General features: G+C 38.5%; 1 protein-coding gene across 1 annotated transcript in view; it reads right to left on the bottom strand.

The window, feature by feature from the left end:
- The window catches only part of LOC138023238 (single-stranded DNA-binding protein 2-like), a 278,648-nt gene that overhangs the window by 257,368 nt on the left and 6,280 nt on the right, over positions 1–15,000 (bottom strand). The window lies entirely within an intron of this gene.

Here is a 15,000-nt window from a genome sequence, read left to right as displayed (position 1 = left end):
TTATTGTACGCTACAACGAAGCAGCAAACTCATTCATTCCTGATAAGATATGAAAGCTTTCTTGTCCCAAAGAACTCGCCTATTATTCTACACAAACACCCAACAACTGTCCGTATATTATTAATTATAAGCCACAACGTAAGCGATGGACTATACAAACATATTTCCATTTCTATATAATATAACCTTAATTTAGAGACATCTACTTTGGACTCGTCTTCCCTGGCACAAGAGAAGAAGGTGTTTAGCGATAGCGGGGTTGTTCTCCCAATGCAAACTCCGTACATCAAGTACAGTTGTTTTCTACAAATCTTTGGGTAGTGGTTGGCAAATATACAAAGGCGAAAGTTCTCTAGCTGTTATTGCATGAAAAACTCTCCTTGATGGTCCGTCCTTCCGTCGACATTTTTAATTCTTCTTGCTTCTTCTTGCATGCTTTCTTTGATCTTTAAGATCGCAACCGATTCACAGTGATCCTAAAAGGAAATTAAAGCTCTCGTTAAATAAAACGAACAAACAAAAACTAAAAAGGAGCTTTCGATTCAGAGATATTTCTACACTGCTCCATGCACTGCCCTCTCTACTTAACAAGTCTCTGCACTGGTCAAACATTAATTTTTTGGTTCGCTATACTCTCTCCTTCAAAGTCACTGTTTTAAGCTGTGTTCAAGTTAAAGCCGAAACATGATTAGAGTAAACATGTTTCAAGGAAACATGCTTCGCCGAAACATGTTTTTTCTTGGGTCGTTCACACCAGATGTCCGTGTGAAACACGTTTCATGCATGGTTGTGTAACTTCTGCTGTTTCATGACACTGGCATAATTTTTTTACATTTCAGCTGTAGATTGGAGCTGGAAACTTCTGTAACAGTTGCATTCATTCTTTGGTTTAGTGTTAAATTTCTAGCCGTTCGGAGGAGGAGGGCTATGCAGCGTTTAACGAGGAGACGCTATTTGGGCTTTCTTCGTTACAAGATATTCCGTTTTCCACAAGCTCATCTGTAACCATCGCCGATAATTGCCGTTATATTTCTTCGTCGGCCCATATTGCAACTAGACATTTAGCCTCCTAATAGCCCCAATTTTGGTTCTTTTGGGCACTTACCTCCTCTCGCATGAATCCGCCATTTTGAACGTGTTTGGTCAGAGGATCATGATTGAAACTACGTCGCGAGGTTATTTCAATGATGCTCAAAATAATCATGTTTCAACCATGATTCTCGCCTTGCACTGTCTGATGTGAACACTTTTCATAACGAAACATGTTTCATTCGTGATCAGACTAATCATGTTTCGGCCAAGTGTTAACACAGTATTAGAGGCTCCTTAAAGTTGTATATTTGATCTACGACCAAGCAAAGAAGGGGAACGAGCCTAATACCGGGTTGACGTCACAGATTCCTTTGCACTGTGATAGTTCTTTGAAAACAGCATGTTGTTTATCTGTCCAGAAGTGTGCCATTTCCTGTTCGTGGAATTAGCACAGAGGAAACTAAATTGAATATTCTTTTTGCGACCTGATAGTTTTTTTCACTCCTGAGGAACTCCAGATTTGGATTTATTTGGCAACGACAATGACAACGACTGTAGACGAATAATGGAAGAACGTTGTCTTTTCCGATGAAAGATCGAGAGGTAAAAGCAACCGTGTCAATATTTGGCCAAAGGATGTCGATAAGTTCAACGCGCACCATCATCTGCGAGGACGCTGATCAAGTTGGATCGTATTAGAAGTAACATATCAATAACGAGTGGGAATGTTTCATCCGAGGTTCCAAACACCAACAAACAGGTGAAAGCATGACGCCAAAGGCAGAGTACTTACTGCTTCGAATTTCAAAACACGAAGCACAAGTTCTTGGTATAGCTCAATTCTCGAGCGAGTGGCCGACTATTGTTTCATTTTGTTTTTCTAGCTAGAGATGGCAGAGAAAAATCATAAGAGTTTTAGATATCGTATCTAAATCTCTAAAAGGTTTCATCTACTTTTCTATTGGGAAACGTATGAAAACACATCTACGTGATGTGGTGGTATACATCCTGTGATTGGTGGACTTGGTTGGTGAATTATTAATGATTTTGAGAAAGCTTTTTAATTCCATCCCTGATCACTTGGACAATGGTAATAAACCGAAGGGCCATCTCACTAAGTAATGAGGTGAATACAAACTTGGATTGAAAAAAGTGCACGCAGAAAAAAAACGTACGCCGGTATATTCAATTCTAGGAGGAACAGGCTCTATCGAAACAAGTTTTGGTTAAAACCTGGTTGTACATGTGTTCCAACTGCCATTTTTAATAAAATAGCTTCACAGTATTCTCCTAGTCAGTTTTTTAGTGCTAATGTTCACATGGTTTAATGATTACCTCATGCAATTAAGGACGGTGCCTACTAATGTTATTGCCCATACGTTCTGCGCATCTCGAGATATTCGGGTTTCCTATTGATGATGCTTACCAATACAGTGATATTTTTGCGCGGTTTAAAACTATCCGGAGAAAGTAGATCTTAGTAAGTACTCTTTAATAGTACCCAAAAAGAAAATTGGGGGTAGCCTTGCATTTTTGAGAGACATACATTGCTTTGTAATTTAAAGCTTTTACAAATATTATTCATCAATTATCTTTGAAAAATGCGTGGTTACTCCCAATTTTCTTTTTGGATTTCTATAAGACTTCTTAAGATTTCTACATTTGCTGCATAACCATAAACCGGGGCAAAAATACCTTTGAATTAGTAGGCAACCTGCTTAGAGCATACGGGTCACATTTGTGGCTCCCCGTCTAATTTAATGGATGAGGACAGTTGATGATGCTTAACATAACGATATTTCTTACTTTTTTTCGAATATGAGATGAGGACAATTCATGATCTCTAAGATAACGATCTTCCTTTTCATTAGATTTCTTCTAGATTACGGATCCCCGCTTCAAACATCTTAATTGATAATCGACCAGAATTTTAACCCTAAAATTAATAGAAAAGTTCACACTTACATTATCTTGTGAAAATGGCAGTAAATTGCCAAACTGTCCATGACCCTCCCCAGGGATACCAGGATTGTGATCATTCTGATTATCCTACAGACAACACAAGCACACGTACACGTCAGTTACAACAAACGTTACATGTATCAAATTTCGCTCATTAACCCTTCCCTCCTTAAAGACAGTCTTCTTTAAAATCAAATTAAATTGTTTCATTTAGTGATATAAAAATCCAACTTTCAACAACACAATAAACATTACGTTACGGAGAGCTATGTACAAGAACAAAAGAGTGGTCGGATATTTTGCAGTTTACCGGAAGATGAAGCCATCAACAACAAGAAAGAGGAGATCCATAAAAAGGTATCAGTCAAGCAATGAAGCTGCCATTTTTAGAAACTCACGAGCAAATAACAGGAAATGAAGCTACATGCATTTTTTTGCACAAAACAGAAGCAGCAAATTGACAAGAAAGTTAATGTATATATAAATACCTCAGGAAGGCCATCCATATCAGGGTTTGAATCTGAAACAAAAATGTTACTTTACAATCATCAATGATTGATCATTACAGAAGTACCTCAAAATGCTGTGTCTTGTTTGAAAATAAAACAAGGATGAAAGTGCAGGTTGTTTCACAGTGACAGTCAAATCAGGTCAGGCAGGAAGCGGTCAACAACATCAAGGTCCACTCAAAAAATGTCCCCATTTAAACCCTTTCCTGACCCAAGAGTGGCACTTCTAGATTTCACTCTGTCTAATGCCAGACAGCTTTACTCGTCAATGGGGCGCCCCACGGGTAGGAAAGGGTTAACACATTGATTATTTGAAAGTCCAGGGGTTTCAATAGAATTTTAAATAAGCAGCTGGTTTGAGTAGAGTAACAGATTGTATCAACCTCCACCACATTGAATTTTTTGAATGTTTAAGGGGGTTGACACTTAACTACAGAAAGACAATGGTTGCTAAGGAAGGTTTTTAGTCAAGGAGCCCTACAAAAAGGTTGCATGGATGGTTCTATGAAGAATCTTTTTCAATCATGGAAATCTCACATCACTTCAATCAGAAGGTGCCATGCGTTTCAGTGAAAAACAAGTAAAAGCTCCCAGGAAACGAAAGGAAGAGGCGGTTTTTTCACCATATGGCAACCATCCCATCATTTTTCATGAACTGTAGCATGGAATTTCTAATTGGACAAAAAAAAATTGCACTGATATTTTGAAAAGTGTATCAAGGGAGGGCCTTGTGACATCATGATTTTTTTGAGAAATAATTTGTAAAATCCATTTAGTGTCAGGATGTTCTCATACTGTTGCGTTAAAAATTTGTGAAGAATAGTTAACTCGCTGAGTTTTTAGGCATTCTCTGTTTTGATCATATGATTTACCAAATATGGTTGTGAGTCGAACTATACAAAAGTAACAATACTTCATCAAGATTCCTAGCCTGAGCATAGTTAAGTCAGTGAGCTAGTGATTAATTCCTTGGAACATTCTTTTAAGGATGGTGCCTACTATTGTTATTGCACATACGTCCTGCGCATTTCCAGATACTCTGATTTCCTATTGGTATCACTAATGCAGGGATATTTTTGCGCCCCTTAAAACTATGCGGAGAAAGCCAAACTTAGCAAGTGCACTTGGTAACCAAAAAGAAAATTGGGGGGTAACCATGCATTTTTCGGAGATAATTAAGCTTCAATTTGGAAAGGAACACAATACAGTGCTTTGTATTTTAAAGCTCCTAACAAATATTTTTGATCAGTTATCTTTGAATTTAAATGCCTGGTTCCCCTCAATTTTCTTTTTAGATTTCTATAACACTTGTTAAGACCAGCTTTTACCGCATATTCATACAACCACGCAAAACTACCTTTGAACTAGTAAGCACCAAACTTAATTTTTTCATTCATAGGAATGACACTTAAAAGATTTTACTCTGTCTAACACCAGACAATTTTACTCCTCAATGGGGGCCAGTTTTAGTTAATAAATACATAATTTGTTAGTTAAACCCTCTCTTACCATTCATGACTAGAGGAGCCTCCTGGGCTCCTAGACGGTATGGCAAACACACTGACAGGAAACAAGGACTAAGGGTGGGTATCGGGGCAATCCTTGGGAAAACAATAGAAAATAAAATAATATTAATGTACATGTACGCAAAGAGAACAAAATTATTACCACCGGAATGCTTCCTCCATTGACAGACTTCATCATTGCATACAAGGATTCACTTCCAGTACTTGTTGGGTCTGAAACAGGTGACGGCTGGTCACAACGTGATAGTCTGGAGCAAGATTTCACTCATCAACGAAGGGGGGGGGGGGAGGGGGTGCATTCAGGACTCAATGGGTTAAACTTTGAAAAATCATTTACAGGCCTTGAGGGCTGGCCATTATTGGTGTGCCTGGTGGACCAGCGACCTGTCATAACAAAAAGCAATATTCTCAGCAAATTTCCTTGGTATGAAATTATCATTGCTATTATTAGTGTTAATTATCATTGTTAATAGCATGAGACCTACATGTTTGTATTGTTTCAAAGCGAATCAATTACCCCATACAAAATTGCATAATTTTTGAAAAGCTTCACATTCCAAAAGTCCAGGACTGTCGGTAACCTGTCAACTGACAGTTTACTGACAAGTAACATACGAGACACCGATAGATAAATAGGACTGTACAACTGACTTAAACTTAGTTATTTATGACAAACTCTAAAGGTAAGTTATCTCATAAGTACATTAAAGGTATGAAGAAATGTGTCTATTTTTGTCCATGTCACAATACAATACAATACATAATTTACCACTCCAAATAAGGGCTTTCCAGAGCCAATGAAATAATCAACAAAACGACAGAACACAATATCAACAACAACTGTTAAGAATCTCAACTGGCTGGAGGCAAACCAGTTGGCTATTTAAAGTGCGGCCAAGAAGCTGAACCAGGGACTACCAGGAACAAATTCAACCAGTGGTCAGAACAAGCCTTGAAAGTGGTAACATGAGAATGTTCAGGAAAAAAATTGGAGTGCTCCCTTGCCGAGTCGAACCTACGACCTTCTGATGACTAGTTCAGAGGTTTTAACACTGAGCTATAGAAGACTCAGGGAGGCAAGGCCATCAAACTAGGTTCATGTGGCAATTGTCCCACTTTACCGCTAGGATTCAGATTGCCGGAATAGTGCTCACAATTCAAGTCAAGATGATGAAATGTTTACCCTGGTAAATGATTGAATAGCATATATTTTTTTCGTAATCGGAATGTCGTAGGTTCAAGCCCTGCCAAGGAGCAGTCAGATTTTTTCTCAGCATCAAGATTCCTCATTGATTATTCTACAATTATTCTACAAGGACACATTGGATACGAAGCGATTGCTAACCAACGAGGATCAACAACTATTCCATGTATTGTCGACTAAAGCATCAATTTCTGCCTCGGCCAATTCCAGTCCAAAATGGCTTTTGTCTGCCATTTTTGTCACAGCTACAAAAATGTTTTCAGCTCGCTTTATTGCAGACACGTTCCTTGACCATATTAGGTACAACAGGTATAGCCTGAACTGATAGCCTGTGTCTGGCGAGCCAATGAAAATGCTGGAAATCTGATATCCATAATTCAGTTTTTAATATTAAAAATTAGATACCTTTAACAAAATAATGCAATGTAGATTTCATGTTGTCCTGCATCTGTTCAGTAATAGATCATAGATGACGTTACAATGTGGTAACAACAAAAAAGTGGCACACGAGGCAATAGCTGAGTTGTCACCAATCCTCTTACCAGATTTTGAAGTCATCTGTGATCTACCACTGAACGGATGCAAAGCAAAATGTTATCTTTGTTTTATTAATTTTAACAAAGAATTAAAAAGTTCTTGATGCTGACGCCAGCTATGCGTCTGTCCTCTAATAATGTAGATCATGGGTGAGAACCAATCAAAATGCATGTATTATTGAGCATATATTATATAATCTTCATTCACTTGATGGGGCTAACATTTTATCATCACCTGCACTATAATTACATCAAAGGTAGTTGTAAGAGTATTTTAAAAGCAGAGAAAAGGCCATTTATTTCAGTTATTTGAAATCATCCACAATATTTATGTTGTTTGAATGTTCTTGTGATATACATCAGGTTTTTTTTCCTTGTCAAGATTAAAAGTCAGTGCCCAGAGACAGTTACAGTTCACTCCTTACCGATGTTGTGGGATTCCAAGGTCTACTGCCTGGCCTGTGAAGGTAAAACAAATCTTAAAGTAAAAATAAACTCAAAATTAATATCAAAAGCAAATTAACATGTTTTTTAATACCATACTTAACTCAAAATTTTACTTTTTATCGGCCTGTCAAGATGCACTATGTTATCAAAACCAAAGGTCATGGGTCCATTCTCGATTTCACCTCACAAACTGCTTTGCGATGCAAAATTTCTTCGAAAACAGAATGCAAAGCAGTTTGGGATGTAAAATCGAGAATGGACCCATGCCTCTCACATAACAGTCATGGGTCCAAATTACTGAGTTTATGAGACTTGCAAGGCACAGAAAAGCGAAATTCTGCGAACCATGGTGACATGTTTGCTTTGGATGGAATGGTTTACAAAAAGAACAGAAACATTTTACATGCACTTTAAGTTCAGCAGTAAATACATTTCTTGCATTGCAAATTATAGTAGCATCCCTTTTCAAACTGATTTGATTTAAATTGTTTTCAGTTCTAAAACGTTTAATTGACTGAAACAAGGTTCAAAAAATTCTCTAATTACGGTTACCAAGTATAATTTAGACTTAAATTGCCCATAGTCAACTTCTTTAAGTCGAGTGATGGAGTTGTGCGAGTGTCACAACAGCAAGCAACAACTTGATTTGTTTCCACTTGCAGGGATTTGAATCATCAGAGCCTCAATGTTTGGTGCGAAAAGATAATTTTTGTATAGTCTGCACGACCGCTGCCAGGTTAAATGGCACTGAATGGGACAACTCCGACCAAAACATTAAAATTTTCATCGAGTGTTTCTATCACCAAACTTGGGAGAAATTACGTGTATCCAGTGCGAGGTACGTAATATACACTGTCTTGCGCAAGTATTGTTAGTATTCATTAAATATTCATATCACAAACATGCAAGGCTGCTTAGCACATGATATGCACAACTGGAAAGAAATCAATGCTGATAAGAGGAGAAAAGCTGATTTAGACTGGCTGGACACTACCAAAGACACAAGAATGTGAAAATGTGGAAGAAATTTTGGATGTTTTCTTAAGATCTGTTTCACAAACACTACTGTATGTCAATAAATATTATTGTGTAGCAACAAAAATTCAAAAATGGACTTCCAGTGCAACGTGCCTTACCCTGGCCACCCAACAAATTTTCACATTTGAAAATTACGTATAAAATAATACGTCAACTCAAAAACCCAGGCAATGGTGTTCAAGGAGGCGTCACTGCCAATCAAAATTACGCATCCTGATTGGTGGACAATTTGAAAAAATCTTTGTCGGGTGGCCACGGTAAGGCTCGACGCACTGTGACAAGAGAAGTTTTAATAATGTTATTATAAGTCTGTTAAAGCTTTCTTGACTGAAAACAGCAGTGAAATGGTGACTAAACCGGCAGAGAAACCAGAGTGGTATTTCTGAGAGCCAATCATCGCTTGCTTACAAGCTGGTAAAATGAAAAGTTACGTTTTTCTCTGCTTCTCCCGTTAACAAAGAAACAAACTAAAATGGCTACAATTTCCAGTGCCTTTGAAGGGATATCAGCTGTAAAGACAACTACAGAATGCCATACTGTATATCAACATAATTTATTACATTGAAATTAATAAAATTTATTCATTTATTGGTCTTGTCATTTCATATTTCCCTGGAGTTCCAGTTCCCATTGACGGCACACAAGAGTACGATGTAACTAAAGGACTTGTTTGTTCATTGGATGAGATGAGAAGTGTTTGCATTTGTCAATAACCAAATAGAACTTCAACACATTTTGTTTTCCTGCAACTCAAACACCAAGAGTAATAAATCGATAAAGATCTACATGTAGACTTCTTTTGCCATACATTTCACTTTTACCCCTGGCAACTCCTTGATAGGTCACACACTCAAATCTTGACTTTTATGGTGGGAAACTTTCTTTCTTGAAAAGAGGATGGCAGGTGCCGACGATAATTTCGATGTAGGTCTGTTCACTCTGACATATAACAGGCAGAGAAGTGTTGTTGGTTTCGTAATTTTACGTATCCTACAGGATACGTACAGTGTCAGTAATATTTTGTTGCTTAAGCCCATCGTGGTGGAGATTGAGGATTCGTTCCTTGTACATCTGAGGTAAAGCTCTTCCTTCATCGTATAGGCCAAGTTGATTATTGATCCTGACATTACAGTGCCCTGACATAGTGTTGGTGGAAGACTTTTATTGTGCGTTCCAATTCGATCAATTACGAAAAGAAACAAAACTCTGAGTAAGAAATCATTCTTAGCCTCGGAATTGGCTGGTCCGTAGTTCATGACTTGCTTTGAAGTTAAGCCGGCTTTATGATTGGACGTCGCAAAAGAATGTCGAGGTTATTGTTTTCCAGGACGTTTCTGATTGGTCAGTGTTGGGGAAAAATGCGAAAAAAGTCCCAACCATTAATGGTTAGAATGTCCGCGCTGTTAAGTGGAAGGAAGAAAATTCTTTGTTGTGTTGCATGAAATTAAGTGTCTGCCAAACCACAGCAGTGCACCTGCATTATCAAGTCTCAAAAGCTTGGGAAAGCGGTGCACATGAATTTGACTACTTACTGTACTAACGTAAGACTTACATTGGCATGTTAACCCCAGTTGCTACTGAGCTGTTAGGAGGGGGCCGCATCCCACCATACTTCTAAGGAAAGGAAACAACTGTATTAATATTATAACAAGACAATATTGTTATATACCTAGACTTTCGCTCAACAAAACGAGCACTGTGATTGGTTGATTCTTGGTCACGTGGCCCTGATCAAACTCAAATGTATCCAGACTGGGATACAATTCCACAGTTGTTGCCCGCCCGGAGGTTTTGCTGCGATTGTTGCAGGAAAAGTCTAAATATGTAACAAAGCACTTAATGTCTGGTCCCTCGGGAAACTAAAATCTAAGACATAATTAGTTGGGACACTTGAGCCGCACTTCGATTTTAACTTACGAATAATGCCAGCTCCCTCTCCCCCCTCAATGTTGCCTTAGAAACAATTTTTTCTCGCCTGAGCAACTAAGTATTTATACCGTTCCGACTTTGTCAACATTGATGGGGGAAAGAGCGAACACTGTCCCAACAATTATGTCTTAGATTGTATAGGTGAGAAAGCCGACAAAAACTACGTGAGTGAGATTAAGAGAAAATGATCTCTTCTTGTAGAACTTCGCTTTGTAAAAGTTTTCTTGGCACAATAATTAAAACTAAGAGGTTTTCGAACAAATTCTTATGCTTTAAGGTTTAGTAATAATAAATGGTTTGTGGAAAAAATGTAGAATAATATTATTACGGTAAATGAAGCTGTGACATGCATTTGGATTTGGCGAGAAACAAAGAGCGGGAAATGAACAGTTGATTGACACAGTTTCGGCACGGTGTAATTGAATTGCACAGTGCTTCCAACCGTTTGGCTCAGTGGATATTGCATTAATTGGTCCTAAACTGTTCTAAAAACAAGTTAGGGATATGGAAGCCGTTAGCCTTCTTGAAAGGGAGGTGTTAGAAAACGGTACGGGGCACGTTTTAATGGAAAATGCGCAAGATTCTACACCGCCCGAAGACCATCAACTGTTGAGCTCGCGTCAGGTTCGCAGCGTTTATTTACTTACCTACAGCCAGGCAGATGTTGTTGTTGTACCAACACGCGAAGAATTCGCAAGAGTAGTGTTGGATAGTTTCAAAAATGCAGATCCCTGTTCGCATTGTGAGGTAGTGCAGTGGGTCTGTAGCCAAGAACTTCACAGGGACGGAGGAAAACACTACCATATGGCCGTGAAGCTCAGCGCTCGCCGACGTTGGCTCAAAGTGCGAAATTACATGGATAACCAATTTTCAATCAAAGTTAACTTCAGTAACCACCATCACAATTACTATTCTGCTTGGCAATACACTACGAAGGAAGATTCTTCGTACCTTGAATCACCGAACCATCCAGATTTAGCGAATTACTCGGAACAAACTTCGTCCCAGGAAAGTCGATCGCGCACTAGAAATGCTTCCGAAGACGGGAATGAGTGGAATGAGGGTAAGCGAAAGAGAAAACGACGTCGTAAAAACTTAAGCGTTTATGACGTGTCACAAATAGCGGTGCAGAAAAGAATAAAAACGCGTCTTGAGCTTCTTGTGCTCGCCAACCAACAGAAAAAGGAAGGTAAAACAGATTTAGCTGAATTTATTGCTAACCGAGGTAGCAAAGCTGTAGATGAGGCACTTGCTGTAGGATGGGAAATAGAAGAAGCGGAGAAAAAGCTTGAGAGATGTAAATCGTCTAGAATAGATCTTTTATACCGCGAAATGGGGAAACAATGTGTTGACGGCTGTGGCAGGCGATGGCTGTACATGGCAGAAGATATCCTACAGCGTAACAACATTCAAAAATTGGAATTTGCAGAGGCAGTACGAAACCTTCTAAAAAATGGCAGAGGGAAATACCGCAACATTCTTTTAAAAGGGCCCGCGAACTGTGGGAAAACATTTTTACTCAATCCCTTGAATATAGTGTTCAGAACCTTCACTAACCCTGCGACTACTACTTTTGCCTGGGTCGGCGCAGCAGAGGCGGAAGTTGTATTTCTCAACGACTTCAGATGGTCACCACAGATAATTCCTTGGCACGACTTGCTGCTTTTGCTTGAAGGTCAGGAAGTCCACCTACCGGCCCCGAAGACCCATTACAAACAAGATATTTCATTTAAAGGTGACACGCCCATTTTTTGCACTGCCAAAGACGAGCTTTCTTATGTACGAGGTGGTGTTCTGGATCAGAGGGAGACGGAAATGATGCGAGTCCGTTGGGTTGTGTACTCCCTGTATTCTCAAATTCCCGAAGAAGAGCAAGTTAGTGTGCCGGCATGCTCACGTTGTTTCAGTGAGGTCATTTTTCCACAAGGGTGATAATGAGATAACTTGATCGGAGAATGGTGAAGGACAAAAGCACTTCACCATCTAGTTCACCATAGTAAAAGTGCTCGCTGTTCAATAGCTAAAAGCCTACACAATAATTTGTCGTTAACATTTTATTAAAAATATCACACATGTTATTTCAAAAGTTTAGAAATGGCTTTATCGAAGGACTTTGAGTAGTTAAGCGCTGCTTCACCATGGTGAAGTGATATTCTGAAGGAAAACTTCCGGTGTTCCTTTAATTATTACTTCACCATGGTGAAGCAACGTTTATTTCTTTCGGAAGCACAGAAATTGGAAAGAACACCAGTAAGTGTCTTTAGCTTTACCATGATCTTCTAGTTTCTGTGACATAATTTAGTTTGGTTTGCGTAGAAACTGTGAAAAGCGAATTTCATGACTTCTAAATGCATCACCATTGTGTTTACTTCACCATGTAGTAAAAAAGTACATGTAACGCAATTAGAGTCACCCGAATTGTACATATCGGCACCGAGTTGAAGTTATGGAAAAGTACCTTTACTGGCTATTGTTGGTCTTATGCTATATTTTCCTAACAATGACAACATTCATTATGATTTTAATACTCTAATTCATATAATGTAAGATACTTTTTAAAAGATATGTGCATTGCGGAAAGCCTTAGAAGTTTTGTAAGTTGTTAATTACGTTTAGTCACAGTTCATCACTTCCTCTATTTGTTCAGTTCTCAATTCTTTATGTGAGCCACTGGAGTAGTAAGCTTATCATAAACAAATGAAACAGTTCGTTTCATAAATAAAAGTCTAGTTACCTAATAATTGAGACGCCTTCCCTTGTTTGTAATCACCAATGACATTCTTTTGTGCATAGAACCTATTATATGGTTTATGGTTCGCACTGGTATGGAGAAAATCGTGGCTTTAGCGCGTGCTTTAAATTGCTTAAAGCTTTCTCGCTTTATCCCCCTTTCCAATGCTTGTTTCTTGAGAATCCTTCGGACAATTGGGAATAGATTCTCGATACAATTTAGGTCGGGACTTCGTGGTGGAAGCTTGATTAAAGTGCTGTTGCCACGACGCATAGCGGATCTCGCCATCCCCGAGTTTTGCGAGGGATCGCCATCTTGAATCCACAGACGGTTGGTCCCCTTATCAGCCTTCATAAATAAACGCGTGAAATTCATTTTAATGAAGGTAGCAAAGAAATGTCCACACATCCTTTCGTACGGCTCGCAGCAAATTACTCCCTTGTCGTATGAAACTGCAACTATAAATTTCACTACTTTTCCCCCGGTGCCTTCTTTCCTACCTTTTGCAACGCATCCAATCTCCAAGCCCTCCGATTTCTTCCTCCATATCCGTGCCTCTGGAGCTTTAGCTTGATCAAGAAGATTTCGTTTGTATGCGAAAGCTACGCCGTCTAGGTAAAATCCTATCTGTCTTGTCCAAACATCAGCGCTGTACTCTCGTCGCATCTTCTTGGCAAATTTCACTCTACTTTGCATATCTTTCTCCGTCATAAGGCCTTTCTTTTTACTTTGCAGGTAAAAGTAGCCATTGGCATTGAGATAGCGACACACAGTTCTTTCCGAGACTTTTTCTTGTTTGATTCCTGCTTCCTGCATAAGCCTCTTGCATGTAAAGTTTCCCTCTCTATTTCTGAGGACCTTTATAGCTCTTATCAGTAGCCTCTGTTGCCGTTCGCTTAATTTAAATTTTGGTCCCCTTTTGAAAATAGATTTGGGTATTGACCTCCTCAACAGCTTTTCCTTTGCTATCCTACAAACACTTCCCCTTGAGATGTTACAAATTTCGGCCACTTTTCGAACGGAGAGTCTCTTTAAACGACATAAATAAAACGCACGGGCCCTTGTCACGCCATCAATAGGACTTTTAAACACCATGGCTGTTGAACTACTGTTCATAACAGAGAATTGAACAATCGAGAACACTCTATTGTTGTCAGGATATTTTTTACGAAAAAGCAGGATGGCTGAAAGCTTTATATAGCTGTAAAATTATGTACTATAAATCAGTACATGTTTAATTTCTTCCAGGACCCCAAAAATATCCATCCGGCACTTTCTCGACTTTTATCAATGAAATCTGTTCGTACTTGTTCACACCCAATGACGTAGACAATCTAAGACATAATTAGTTGGGACACTTGAGCTGCACTTCGATTTTAACTTACGAATAATGCCAGCTCCCTCTCCCCCCTCAATGTTGCCTTAGAAACAATTTTTTCTCGCCTGAGCAACTAAGTATTTATACCGTTCCGACTTTGTCAACATTGAGGGGGGAAAGAGCGAACACTGTCCCAACAATTATGTCTTAGATTGTAGTTAGTTTTGATTTCCCGCGAGTCCTGATGTTTCCCTCGACTTCGTCTCAGGAAACATGAGGACTCTCGGGGAAACAAAACTGTTTCCCTCGGGACCATAAATTAAGTGTATAACGCAATTAGTTCTTTCTGGCCATAGATGTTCTTTGAGCCAATCTTTTAGCTTTAAAGACGAACATTAGCTATGAGGAAAAAAAACATTACTACCAATACATACATACAGTGTACAAATTTCTCTGTGCAACAATTTGGTGATTCAGAAAATTTTTAGACAATATATAATAAATTAATAATAATAATAATAATAATAATAATAATAATAATAATGATAATAATAATAATAATAATAATAATAATAATAATAATGATACTACTAATAATAATTTAATGATATTCATCAAGTTGAACAATAAATATATATATAGAGAGAGAGACAGAAGAGTGGACTACTTTTTCATTACAGATCTACAAGCTTGTTTCGTAGTTGCATGGCGCTCCCACTCTTCGAGATCTTATAATTCTATTTACATAAACGCGGTATTTATGCGTTC

Source organism: Montipora capricornis, chromosome 11 (genome assembly GCF_036669925.1).
Source record: "Montipora capricornis isolate CH-2021 chromosome 11, ASM3666992v2, whole genome shotgun sequence".
Lineage (NCBI taxonomy): Eukaryota > Metazoa > Cnidaria > Anthozoa > Scleractinia > Acroporidae > Montipora > Montipora capricornis.
This window is presented reverse-complemented; position numbering and strand designations above follow the sequence as displayed.